Genomic DNA, 13,713 nt, shown 5'->3' on the forward strand with positions numbered 1-13,713 from the left:
CTTGCGCTGGGAGGCTCGCAGGCCCTGGGTTTGTATATGTATCTGTAGTTATAGCGCATAGAAGCTACTTTATCGATCCCTCTTCCAAAACTCTACTATAAATATCACTGATATACGTTTACTTTGTGCTGCCCGTGTGGATGCCTTTCGAGCTTCACCCGCACAAATCGGGACAAAGCCGAAAAAGTGAACCAACAATAACAATCCAAAAATGGCCTGAACAAAGTATGTGCAGGAGTGGGGAGTTTGTCTCAGCTGTGTGGTGAATGTGTTACTTAGCTGTGACTCCACTAGTGAGTAATAAAATCACCCCAGACTCATTGCGCAAAAAAAAAAAAAAAATCTCTGTACCACATTTACCTCCTCTCTCACTCTCGCTGTCTATACTCCCATGTCCTCCACCACTGAACTGCCGCTACCTCTAGGGTGGGACACAGCAGTTGTCTGACAGTGCACAGCAACAGTTTAAGACTGGGAGTAAAGAACAGATCCAAATCCATTTGAAATGGACTTTTCCAAGCTGGAATTTGGCCAGAGAGCCATGGTTAGCATCTTTTTATTTTGCAAACCGTGACAGGGGCTTTAAAATATCCTGTGTGATCAGGAGCCCAGGGTGATATTAATCCAAAAGAGTGCAGCAGCGCGTCCCCTATTCTGTGCTGGGGGATTGGTTCAGTTCTGAATCCAAGAGAAGAGTTCCACCTAGGCTACTTTCCATCTGCTATTGGCCTAGCTTGACCCTTTGTGGCGACAAACAAGACTGTAGCCCATGGTGTTATGGATGCTTGTATAAGGTGTGTGGGGCGGGGTGCATAGATGCCTGTGATTATGGAGATTGGATTGTGGCGCAAACCCCAGATCCAAGCCCCCTGGACTTGGGCTGTTTGAAATCTGAGTTTTGCGGCTTGGGGCTCTCTCTGCTCTGACTCATTTGAATTTCACCTATTGTGTTTTGTCTGTTTCTTTCCTGCCAGTCCTGCCCTCTGGCTGGGACTGTCCTCCCACTGGGCCCTGCCTCATCAGTCAGCCCGGCCTCCTCTCCCGCTCTTCCCGGGCTCTTGGATTTCAGTGGGGTGAGTTCTGCTTGAGGGACAATAAAAAGGGAAGGGGCGGTGCCTAATCGCCATGATGTTGCAATGAGCCAACTTTATGTGATGACCTCATGATGTAAACCATGTGACTTTAGGGGGCCTGCTCATTGGACAGATGCTCAAAGGCATCCACCCTAAGCCTCAGCAGCTCCTGCGCTGGTCAGCTCTTCTCCCCTGTCATTGGTGGCTCCCTGGCTTCAAAGCCCCAGCCTCACCTGTGTCCCAGGCGCTTGTATGTGGCCATGTGACACTCAGAAGGCCGTGTCTGCTCCCCTGGCCCAAGCTGGACTCAATGGGCTGGATCAAATCCTCCCTCTAGGAGGCTAAGTATCACCAGGGGGCTGAAGACACCTCCATCGTACCACACAAAGCCCATACCAGTCACAGGACTGGTGGCTACTGCCTCGCAATACCCCAGCATGATAGCATGGCTGGAGCCCCGCGGAGACGTGCTCCTGGCACACCCCGCCTGGCTCTCTGAGTCCTGCCCTGCAGGTCCGTGCTGGCTTGGCTGTTTTCACACCGTGCACGCCCATGGAGAGGGCTGGGATTCACCCCAGGGACTTACCCCGGGGGACGAGAGCCACTCCTGGGAGGGATGGGCCAGCGCTTTGTTTTGCTGAACACATGGCATGTGTTATGAAAACACACACTGAGGATTTTAGTTCAGTGGTGTTTGTGCCCTCCGGCGATGAAGAAACTCAAGAGGCATTTCTCCCCACTACTACTTCTCCTGTGGAGTCAGGGCGCTGGTGGTGGGGTCCAGGGAGGAGCCTGCTTCCTGAATTGTCTTTATAAAAGCTTCCTCTGCGACTCAGAGGCCTCCCAGCCCACTTTCCCCACCCCTTGCCAGCTACCGAGTCTTAAATAATTGATACACTGATAAATAATAGATCTTGTATTTGCTCCTTCCCTTTTCTCTGCCTTTTCCTGTGCTGTGTGTGTGTGTGTTTGTTTCCAACCCGGCTGTGCAGCATTAGGGTTAGAGTGATTCTGGCTGGTTGTATGGAGTGGGGTGTGTGTGTGTGTGTGTGTGTGTGTGTGTGTGTGTGTTTCCAGCCCAGCTGTGCTGTGTTTCCAGACCGGCTGTGCTGCACTAGGGTTAGAGCGATTCTGGCTGGCTGTGTGGAGTGCTGTGTGTGTGTGTTTTACCAACCTGGCTGTGGGGTGTGTGTGTGTGTGTGTGTGTGTGGTTCCAGCCTGATTGTGCTGCATTAGAGTTGGAGCGATTCTGGCTGGCTGCGTGGAGTGCTGAGTGTCTGTCTGTGTATTTCCAGCCCGGCTGTGTTGTGTTTGTGTTTACCAGCCCGGCTGTGGGGTGTGTGTGTCTGTGTGTGTTTCTCCAGCCTGGCTGTGCTGTGTGTGTGTTTTCCAGCTCAGCTGTGCTACATTAGGGTTAGAGCAATTCTGTCTGGCTGTGTGTGTGTTTGCAGCCCGGCTCTGTGTGTGTGTGTGTGTGTGTGTGTGTTTGCAGCCCGGCTGTGCTACATTAGGGTTAGAGAGATGCTGGCTGCGTGGAGTGGGGTGTGTGTATGTGTGTGTGTTTTACCAGCCCGACTGTCCTGTATATGTGTGTGTGTGTGTGTGTGTGTGTGTGTGTTTCAGCTTGGCTGTGCTACATTAGGGTTAGAGCAATTCTGGCTGGCTGCGTGGAGTGGTTTGTGTGTGTTTTCAGCTTGGCTGTGCGCTGTGTGTGTGTTTTCAGCCTGGCTGTGCTGCATTAGGGTTAGAGAGATGCTGGCTGCGTGGAGTGGGGTGTGTGTATGTGTGTGTGTGTGTGTGTGTGTGTTTTACCAGCCCGGCTGTCCTGTGTGTATGTGTGTGTGTGTGTGTGTGTGTGTGTGTGTTTCCAGCCTGGCTGTGCTACATTAGGGTTAGAGCAATTCTGGCTGGCTGCGTGGAGTGCTCTGTGTGTGTGTGTGTGTGTGTTTTCAGCTTGGCTGTGCGCTGTGTGTGTGTTTTCAGCCCGGCTGTGCTGCATTAGGGTTAGAGCGATGCTGGCTGCGGGGAGTGCTGTGTCTGGGGGGAGCTGGGGTAGGGAGGGAGGGCAGAGCACTGCAGAGGCAGAGAGGGAACATTCCGGGGAGATAAAGGGCCGGTTTGATGTGTGTTCATGTGGCGGGGCTGTTTTGCCTCACATGCCTTTCTCTCTTGCTTTATTTTTTTCCTGGAGTGAAGCCTGGCGCCAGCAGTCTGGAACCAGCCTGACAAGCTTTTGAGTTATGGAAAGGGGGAGGGGGGAGGAGAGAGGCGGAGGGTGAAGGGGGGGAGAGAGGCAGCTGGGATGTGGATTATTACAGCAGAACAAGAATACACACAAGGGGCTGGGGGGTTCAGGGGCTTGGGGGATGGAACCAGCTTCTAGCAAATGTTTCAAAGGGCATTTTGGTATTGTGTGTGTGTGTGGGGGGGGAGAATTGAGTCATTCTGGGCATCAAGCGCGACACTCGCCACGTCGGGAACAAGAATATTTTTTTTAAAGCTCCAGTTAAAGGGCTTTGAGAGGTGCGGGGTTTTCAGCAGTGCTTGGAGGGGCTCCTGGCCGGTGTTCAGCCTCTGTGCCCCAATAGGACGTCCCTTTCTGCTGAATGCTGCCACTCCGGTCCCGCTCCTCCTCCTCTTTCAGGCTGCCCTGGAGTCCTTTTCCCCCTCCCCAGTGGGAACCATCATGCATTGCTCCCCTCCTGCCCACAACCCCCCAGCTCCACTGGGCACTTTGATCACCGGCTGCTGATAGAGAGAGCGAATAGACCAAGGTTGGTGAGAGGTTGGGTGTCTAGGTGGCTGGCAGGGGGCCTGATGGGCACTGACCAGTTAGAGCTCCCACTGACCAGCCCTGCTGGGTGTGGGCTATGGTGGCTGCTGTTTGAGCTGCCCAGTGCCACCGAAGTGTGTCTGAGATACCTCGCCTTCCCCCTGGTCTTAGGCTAGGAAATCGCTCTGGCAAAGGTTGGCTTTGTCAAGGCGACTGCTGTCGGATACCAGTAGCCGAGATGGACGGGTGCCTTGCCTGGCGGCGGCGTCCCCCTCAGGGATGCATGCGTCTCCAAACAAAAGGGGACCAGCGGCCTGAGCAAGTGGGGTTCCGGCAAGTACTTAGTAGTGAGGTAGGCGCTTGGGAGGGTGTTTTTAGAGGCACGTGGCCGGGGCTGCATGTGTGGGAAAAAATGCAACCACTATTCAGAGTCCGTCCGTTCAGAGTCAGGCTGCCTTATGTGGGCTGGTCCCAGTATTTTCCATGGCCCATGAGGATAGGTAGCTAGAGTCCCTGGGGCCATACACGTCCCCATTAATGAGACAGTGGGGCTAGAGCAATGCTCAAAAGGTGTGCAAGTCTCCTCAGTGCACTCCCTCCACCTCCCAGGTGCGCTCGCTCATGCACACACGTGCTCTTTCCATACGCATGTGCTCTTGCATGCACACACATGCTCTCACATTGCTCCAGTGGGAGACCTTCACTTCAATCCTCTGTGTCCCAGCGTCCCCGGGAAGGCAGTGGCCTGTGTGACGCTAGTGAAATAATGTCAAGAGAGCGAAGGTTGAGCACTGGCGATGGGAAGGCCGTTTTGGTGCAGCTGTTTGTAGCTCTTTAGTTTTTGTTTGTTTTTTTTCTTGAGGCCTATTTAACTCCAACTCCTGATGAACGCTTTGGAGAAAGCTCATCTTTGTTAAAGATTTAGCACCCCAGCCCCTTACGTAAAGGTGTGCAAGCTGACAGTGTATATCCGCCCAGAAGACCTCCAGCAAGCCAGGGAAGGCAAGATTTGACATTCCTGATATTTCTAAGGTAAAAAAACAAAAGGAAATATATTTAAAAAAAACCTAAAACTGTTCAGGTTTTCTTCATCTGTCCTTGAGCCAGAAAGGCACAAGCCCAATTTTTTAAACCTTGTTTGTAGGTTATCTGTAAGCTGCAGCTCTCAGCAGAAATGCTTCCAAACCTACTTTCCTCTCTGCTTCCATCCAGCAAAACGATGCCCTCCCATGTTTGCTGCATTTCTGGAATACAGGTCCTGCTGTACTACAGCAACCTTGGTGGTTCAGCAAGTCCAGTATCTTGTCTCTGGCAGTGGCCAATGCCGGGTGCTTTAGAAAATGCAGGCTCATAAAGCCTAGGTATTTTAATGGCCGTGTTCTAGAGAGACCTGAGGTAGATACCGTACTATGCCTAACTGTGCCATATTATACAGGGTGTGGGAAACAGACCCCAGTTAGTGATCTGCTTACTGCTTGAACCATGAAGATGAGCGTTAGATCATGTCATTGTACCTTTGTAGCAGTGTAACTGGGTGCCAGTCTGATTCATGTGGATTAAAAGATGTTACTAAGCTAATTGCTTTAAAAATACTGCTGCACTGAGTTCCACAGCTTAATAGCACATGCTGTTAAAATCATCATTTGTTTGCCTTACTCTATTTTAAATTGGTTGCTGTTCAAATTTTTTCAGTATTTGTCCAAAACAAATATATATAAAAATATGCTCTAGCATTCCAATGATGGACAAACTGTAAAAACATAGATTGCTAGACCATATTAATAGGCCCAGGAAAGTGCTTAAGCACATGTTTAACTTTTAATAAGAATACCTAACTCTTATCTCAGAACAGTAGCTTTTCATCCCTGTTTTGTAGAGGAGGAAGCGGTAGCTCATAAGGTCGGTCTACACTGCAATCAAATACCCGCAGCTGGCCCATGTTGGCTGACTTAAGCTCACGGGTTATAAAATGTGGGAGGGGCAGGCGGGGGGATGTCTCAGAGCCCAGGCTCTCGCCCGAGCCCAGAGGTCCACATTGCAATTTTATAGCCCCGCGACCCTGAGTCAGCTGCCATGGTCCGGTCACGTAGACGTCCCCACAGAGGCTTGCCCAAGGTGACACGAGTCAGTGACAGAACCCAGCCTGGTGCCCAGCTAACGCTGCACTGAAACAAACCAGCAGGAGAAAGTGAGTGTCAAACAGCACAACCCTCTGGAGCCAGTGGGCGGAAAGCAAATGTCCTTCTGGGCTGATGGGGCGAGAGAGAGGCATCTTGGGGAGGCCCCTCTTCCTGCAGCCAGCCTCGTCACCTTTCATATTCTAATGCCTTCCCTTTGCCTGATTTGTGAGCTCTCCGAGGCTCCTGCTGGGAATTCTCTCTAACGGAGGCACACGCTGCTGGCCCGTCCCTCAGTAAATTACACAGAGATATAATGAAGGAGGAGAAATCAGTTACTCTGTGACTGCGACTCCCCGGGGGACCTTAATTCAAATATTTGTGGAGCTTAGCAAGTGGGGCGCTGGGGAGCCTTTGAGTTGGAGCGTCTCCTGACAGGTCTCTCGCAGGTGCGTGGTGGAGGGGAGGAGAAAGGGAGCCCCACGAGGAAACACAGGCCAGAGTTCTCCCGGCTCTAACCCAGCTGGCCCCGCGTCACGTGTGGGCAGCACGGAGTGGGCCACGTGTCCAGTGCAATCCCACTGTGAGCGTGCTCCTGGACTGGCTGGCTCCTGCCAGTGTGCTGGATGTGGTGATAGAAGGTTGTTATCTTCAGGGCACTTGGTGCTACTTGGCGTGATGTCCTGCAGGGCACAGAGTGAGTCGGTGCCATTAACCCTGATTGCACAGGTTTAGAAGGCCCATTGCTTCGGTAGGGGCTCAGTTCTTCTTTGCCCTGTACCCCAAAGCAACACAGCCACTCCCATTCGTTAGCGTTTACACCCACCTTCCGCTAGTGCAGACGGCTACACAAGGCACTGGGAGATGAAGAATCGGGCCCTAACTATCTGCAGTGGACAGGGCACAGTGCCTGCAGGGAAGTTCATGGGCATGCTGCAATGTGCGGCCACCTCTTTGGCTGGGAGACTGTAGTGGCACCCAGAGTGGGGAGAGGAGAAGCAGCAGAGAATCGGAGGATGGCATTAATGTACAGTCTCTTTGTTTCCTCCCTGCTCCTTTCTTACAGCTAGAAAAGAACTCAGCTGGTTCAGGAGTACGATCTCCAACTATCGGGGGGCTCCCTGCCACCATTCCCCTCCCACTGGGATTCCCCCAAACTGCCCAGTGCCTCAGCCAAGGACACTGCGGCACTGGGGACACCGGTAGGAAGGGGCAGAGTAAGACTGGTTGCTTGGAGCATCGGCCTCTAGGCCCCAGAGTTCAGCAGGGGTCTCGACCTTTGGGACCACAGAGCGCTGGTCTCCAAGGATACCCCACCCATGGTGAGGAAGCAGCTTCTCACACTATGGATTTAAGCAAACTGGTTGGTGCCAGCTCCTTCTGCCCGAGAGCAGGCTCCGGGAGCTGTGCGCTACTCAGCAAGCTTGACATAAAGGGCCCGTGGCATTTCAGAACCTCCCACCCATGCGGGAGGTTGGAACCTCAGTGGATCCAGGCCCCATTACGTTGTCATCCATCCTACTGGCAAGCTGGCCCCATCAGCCCAATGGCACAGTGGCTTTCCCAAGGGCACATTGCCTACACCCGCCTGCAGCAGTGCTTTTGAGCTCGCTCCAGTGCGTGCACTGATTGACCTTCGCTGTCAAACTGGTCCCTGTTTGGAATGGTGAGTGGTGCAGGACCCCCTTGTCCCCAGGTACAGCGGGTTAGCAGACATAAGGAAAAGATAAAGCAGAGGAGAGGGTGCGTTAGCTGGGAGCCGCCTGGGTTTACAGGCACCGAGATGCTCGTTAGTGCTTGTGACCAGTTAGGGTCGCTGCTCATTTGATTTGCGCTCATTTGCGGTAGGATTCCACGTTGTTGTTTGAGTCCAGAAAAATATAGTAGTTACATAGAGTTGCACCACAGGATGAGAACACGCATCTCGCACACACATGGAACATACATGCGTCTCACACCCTCACTTCTCACTGTCATGGATGCTAACTCTTGCACACTGGTTTTCTTGCACACTTGCTCGCAGGTACCCTCACGCCTGGACACACTCACAGGCATGCATGGCGTAAACACACGTATGGGAATCACATTTGCATGCCCGCATACTTGTCCAAGTGGCCAGCAAACCAGAGGCATGCATTATGCCCATGCACCACGTGCGCTCACATGTATCTGCTCCCACATGACATAGCTCCAATCACACACCGGCCCATCGCGCACACAGGCATCAGACCTGCAAACACAGATGCATCAGATGTGTGCAGATCATGCACATCTCCCATGCAAACATACACCGCTACATACATGGGCACCGAGAGCATGCAGCTAAATATGCACACACAGACTCACACAAAATCTGCAGTATACCGACTGTTTGGAAAGAGAGAGGGGGAAAAAAACCTCAGATTCAGCCCAGAGAGATGGGGTGGGGGGGAGTGAGAGGAGAGAATGACAGACTGCAATCCCCCTTGAGTGCCTGTCCTCATGAATATTAATAAGGTGGTAATTAAAATGCAGGGACACAGCAGGATGGATGCAGGCACTGCCTTCGGAGCGCTGGGAACGGGGGGAGCGCGTCTTTCCAGGCAGGTTTTGATTCCGTTCTCTGATGAAAAGAAGAAAACGGAGCCTTCAACTTTAATCAGTTTAGAGTTTTTTTGACACAACATATCTTTAATTGCTGATATTTCTGCTCTCCCGAAACCCAGCTGTACCGTCTCCAGTCTAACCGGAGATAACGAACCACAACACAGCACCATGGCTTCGTGCCGTTTTTCTTTCTCTAACTTGTTTGTGAGTTTCCTGGTGGTTCGCCTCTCAGACTGAGGTTGTAGGGCAGGGTCCCGCTGTTGACTGACCCTGCCTTTGGGGAACTGGGAGATGGAAGGTGCCTTTGAGCCTCTCTTTACAGCACCTCCCTCCAATCCCAATGTTAAGGAAACTTGGCTTTTCTGGGTGCTGAGATGACACCTTCCCCATCTGTCTTGCCCTGCAGCCATGGAGATCAGAGGGGCCTGAATATGGACCTCAGCCTTCATGTCATGAGTTTGGCATTCTCAGATCAGTCCTTTTTGATGGCTTGTGCGCACTGTAGAAGGCAATGATTGGGAGTGAACAGACACAGAAAAGGAAGTCCTCTCTCCCTCCCAGTACGGAGTGGACTCTTCAGGCCAAGGGATGGGGGGATCTTGTTGGTAGGACAGTGGGTGTGGGGCAGGACAGGATTGAGTGAATATGGAGAGGAAATCCTCTTTCATGGCATGGAGGGTGGTTCCTCCAGGGCAGGGATGGGGTAGCACTATAGGGATAATCCAGGACTAGAGGAATAAAGAGGTTTAAGTCTCCCCTAGCCACTGGGCTTTCTAGGTCACGGTTGGGTTGCTTGGAGAAGTCTGAGGCAAGGATGCTCAGGATTCTTTGAACAAGGAGAATGCTTAATTACTCTCTCCCTTTGCAAGAGGGTGGTCGGTTTGTTAATGGAGGTCGGGTCTGTTAATGGAGAAGCCTAACCGAGGCCAAGACTGGATGGAACATGGAAGTTAAATTCCCCCCTTTCACCCCAAAGGGTGAGGGCTGGGGTTCCATTGTGGAGTTGTGAGGAGAGCCGTAGAAAGACTGAACACCCCAGGAGAGGGCAACGATTCTGGGCAAGGGAAGGAGAACAAAGGTTCTTCATCCTGTGCCTTTGAGAGCTTCCATCAGATAAAGAGTTGGGTCCAGAATCTTTCAGGTGGTTCCTGTGCAAAGTGACCATTGTCCTTGGTTGTCAGCAGCTGTGCTGGTGGGCCGCTGAGTCCCTGAGACCGTCAATGTAGGTCCCATGGAGCCCCCATGTAAGTGCCTATTGCAGGCTCCTGGAAAGCTCTGGACCTACAGTGAAGAAAAGTCTTGTGTTCTGTTCATCCTCAGGGAACTGCAACATTCTTGAGTGATGCCCTGTTTGCTAGGATATGGACCTGCCTTACCTTCATGCCCAGGGAAGGTCTGAGATCTTGCATCCTTATTTCCCATACAGCCCTGGGGGTTTCTTTCCTCCTAATTTGTGCCTGTGGCTTCCTGACCTGAGCAATGTCATTCCCTGACTGGCAGCGAGAAGCAGACAAGCATAACCGTCTCCAGCTGGAGCTCACTTGATTGCTCATCACTTGGTCCCCATGTCTGTGGGGCTCTGTGCAAGGTGTGTTAGGGCAGCTCTGTCATTTGCTCATGGGAAGAACAAATACTTGAATGAGGGAGCTTGGAGACCCAAAGGCAGGGCCTCTCTGGGCTCCTGTTTGTGGGAAGGTGTGGGGCCCCTGCCACCAATCCTCTTGGTGTATTTGAAAGGGGTGGCATAGCAGCAGGGAGAGGAGATTGGAGTTGGAGGGGAGGAAGGAGAACTGGGCTCTCCAGCCCCATCTCTCTGCCACATCTCTATTTTTAGGAGGAGGACACCATTGTATTTAAAACCCAAGACTAGGAGACCTTGGTTCTGTACCTGGTTCTCCCCCAGACTCACTGTGTGGCCAAGGGAAATTTGCTTTATCTCCTTATCTCTTCAGTTTTCCCCATCTTGGAAACCAGTGATATACCTGAGACACATCAATGAGATTATTATCTTCTGGACAGACGGCTTAACCCCCCTCATAGATTTCTACCACAACTTCAACAACCACCACCTGTCCATTAAACTCTCTTTGGCTGGAACACTACCACACTAACCTCAACTTCCTGGACACCACAGTCAGCTTCAGCAGTGGAATCCTACAGACAACTATATACAAGAAACCCCCCAGATCACCACACCTACCTTCATAGATCCCGTGACCACCCCAAACCAAGAAATGTGTTATCTACAGCCAGGCACTCCAATACCACAGAATATGCTCTGAGGCAAAAGTCCAGGATATACACTTAAAACCTCTTTCACCAAACAAGACATTCCACCAGAGAAGCAGTCATCATGGAACAGGCCACCCAAATACCCTGAGAGAACTTGCTTCAGTACAGAAATAAAACCTCCAACTGCACACCCCTAGCTTTCACCTACCACCCCACACTGTAACCCTCTGGGGTATCATCAAACAACTACAACCCATACTCGATGGGGACACCGTCCTGAAAGAAATCTTTCCTGAACTCCCACTTCTGGCCTTCAGACAACCGCCCATCCTCTCCAAACTCATCATCAGACACAAGCTCCCCACAGACCAGGGCACACCGACTCAAAGCAGCACCAGACCCTGCCAGAACAACCGATGCAAAACCTGCAGATATCTCTCTATTGCTACAATGATCAACACCCTCCACAACACACCTTTCAAGATCCCTGGATCCTACACATGCCTATCACAACATGTGGTGTACCTCATCCAGTGCACTAAATGTCCCAGGAACAACTATGTGGGTGAAACCAGATAATCACTATGCTTTCGAATGAACTCCCATAGGGCAATGATAAAAGACAAAAACACCCTATCACCTGTGGGTGAACACTTTTCACAAAGCGATCACTCTATATCTGACCTATCAATCCTCATCCTCAAAAGAAACCTGCCCAACGCTTTCAAAAGACGAGCCTGGGAGCTTAAACTCTGCTAGACACTAAAAAACATGGACTGAACAGAGACACTGGATTTTTGGATTTATTACAACAATCTGTAACCCACTAACCCCCCTCTCTTTTTGTCCTAAGGCTGCAAAGGTATGAATAGGCCACTCTGCCTTGAATGGTCCCTTACAATATGTGCTAACTACTTATGCTAAACAATCTGTTCCACTTTGCGTTTTTGCTGGAGCGCTGGGAGTGCCTTTCCCAGACCTGAAGAACTCTGCATGGCCGGAAAGCTCGTCTCTCTCATCAACGGAAGTTGATCCAATAAAAAATATTGCCTCACCCACCTTGTCTCTGTGAAATCTTTGGCTGGAGGGTGCTACAGCTGTGCACAATGTTATTACTGTGGTTTACCAAGATCCACCACTAGCCTCCTCTGGTATCAGGAAGGTTCTACAGCCGCAGATAGTCACAGGCGAGAGAGAGAGAGGGCAGAAACAAGAACAAGGCTTGGGGAGGTGAAGCCTTCTTAAGATATATGGCCTAATAAGGGTTGACCATGATAGAACATCAAAGCAATTGGTGCAGAACCCACAGGGAAGCTGCCTCTGCACTGTCGCTCCTTCTCCTTAAGTCACACAGTCCCTTCTATGGAAAGCCAATTATTCCGCAGACCTACACCCTCCTTCCAACACCCAGCTCCATAACCGGAGCATCTCCCTCACAGCTACGAGGTGGACATGATTGTCTGTGCTCCTGATTGCAGGGGTGTGTGTGCCAGCTCCCAGTCCACTGTCACTGGGAAGGAGCTGTCAACCTCCAGTTTGGCACATGGCACGGCTGCAGAGCATGGCAGCTGTGTTAGGTTTGGCAGAACGTTGCTTTGCCCTCGTAAAGGCCTCCGGGGAAGAGCAAAGGGGAAGGAGCAGAGAAAGGGCAAGGAATATATTAAGTGTAACACTGGGGCATTTGCTATCGAAAGAAAATTCTGTTTGGTGAATGTTCTAAAGCACCTAGGAAGTTATGTTCTGTCACTGTCTGTATCTGGGTCTCTGCGCTCAGTCTCCATCCCACGCTCATCACCACACTGATGAGTGCCTAGATGTGTAGCTTCTCCTGGACAGGTGGAGCTAGCATGACCAAATGTCCCGATTTTATAGGCACAGTGACGATATTCAGACCTTTGTCTTATATAGGTACCTATTACCCCCACCCCCGTCCTGATTTTTCACGCTTGCTGTCTGGTCCCCCTAGGTTGAACATCCAGCTTTGGATTCTCTGGGCTCTGTTAAGAGGCCAGAAACACGGTGCAGAGGTGGAGGAGGAGGAGGAGGAGCTGTACCTTGTGATCAGTGGTGCCTGGGCTGCAGGCATTCGGGCTGCATATATTCTAATGCTGCCAAGCACGCTATGGGGAAGTTCGCTGAGCAGTGGCACTTGTTGGGCTGAGATAACAGCTGTAGTCTAGGCTCATTTGCAAGTTGCCCTGATGGTGCCCAGCAAGGGTCAGCTGATGGCTATTACCATCCTCCTGTCCAGACATGCCCCCGTTGGGACAGTAAGTACCACTTGTGCAAACCAAATTGTGTCCTTTAGTGACACTAATGCAACCTCCATTGCTTGTAATGATGCCGTAATTGAATGGAACTTAATAAACAAATCTGTCGGTGATGCACAAGGTGGAGAAGAATCCAGCTCCCTCTCCCTGAGCTGGGTTAGCACTGCAGGGCTGACAGGAGTAAAAAGGGCTACATTTGTTTTGTCATTTAAGTGATTGGTTGTGACCCTGCATTTACATAGGTCTATCAAGGCCAGATCCTAAGCTAGTGTAGATTGGTATAGTACCACTGAAATCAATGAAGCTACGCCAGTTTACATCAACTGAGGATCTACCATGTTGCTAATGCGTTTTGCCTTTTAGTGTCACTGGCAGTGTGTTCCCTGAACCACTCCATTTAATAGAGAGCTCTGAGTTTCCTTGTAGGTTTGGGTCTCTCCACAGAGCATGTATTCCTTCCGCTGAGCTGGTTCTATTTCCGGAGCAGCTTTGGTGGGGCCTCTGCTGTGCTATAGAAAAGTGCCTGCATCCCAGTCCTGCAGAGGTGAGGGAAACACAAGTCCGTGCCTGCTACAGTAGCCGTGGGACACGTGGAAAATGGGAATTGAACCCTGGGTGGAGATGGAGCTCAGAAACGGGGAGGAAGCTGCAGCATAAGGCTA

The 13,713-nt window shown here is 51.3% G+C and overlaps 1 protein-coding gene and 1 long non-coding RNA gene across 3 annotated transcripts in view; both read left to right on the forward strand.

Annotated features, from left to right (window-relative positions):
* NTMT1 (N-terminal Xaa-Pro-Lys N-methyltransferase 1) overlaps positions 1-13,713 on the forward strand; it is a 121,432-nt gene that overhangs the window by 15,770 nt on the left and 91,949 nt on the right. The gene's annotated exons all lie outside the window — the stretch shown is intronic.
* LOC101943105 (uncharacterized) lies at positions 3,593-11,839 on the forward strand. 2 transcript variants are annotated; one of them, XR_010593591.1, is made up of 3 exons: positions 3,593-3,847; positions 4,709-4,878; positions 10,502-11,839. It is a non-coding gene; the product is annotated as an uncharacterized LOC101943105 (long non-coding RNA). The 2 variants fall into 2 exon arrangements; XR_508895.4 differs by lacking the exon at positions 3,593-3,847 and having other exon boundaries at positions 4,214-4,878.

Source organism: Chrysemys picta, chromosome 18 (assembly GCF_011386835.1).
Source record: "Chrysemys picta bellii isolate R12L10 chromosome 18, ASM1138683v2, whole genome shotgun sequence".
In the NCBI taxonomy this organism is placed as follows: domain Eukaryota; kingdom Metazoa; phylum Chordata; order Testudines; family Emydidae; genus Chrysemys; species Chrysemys picta.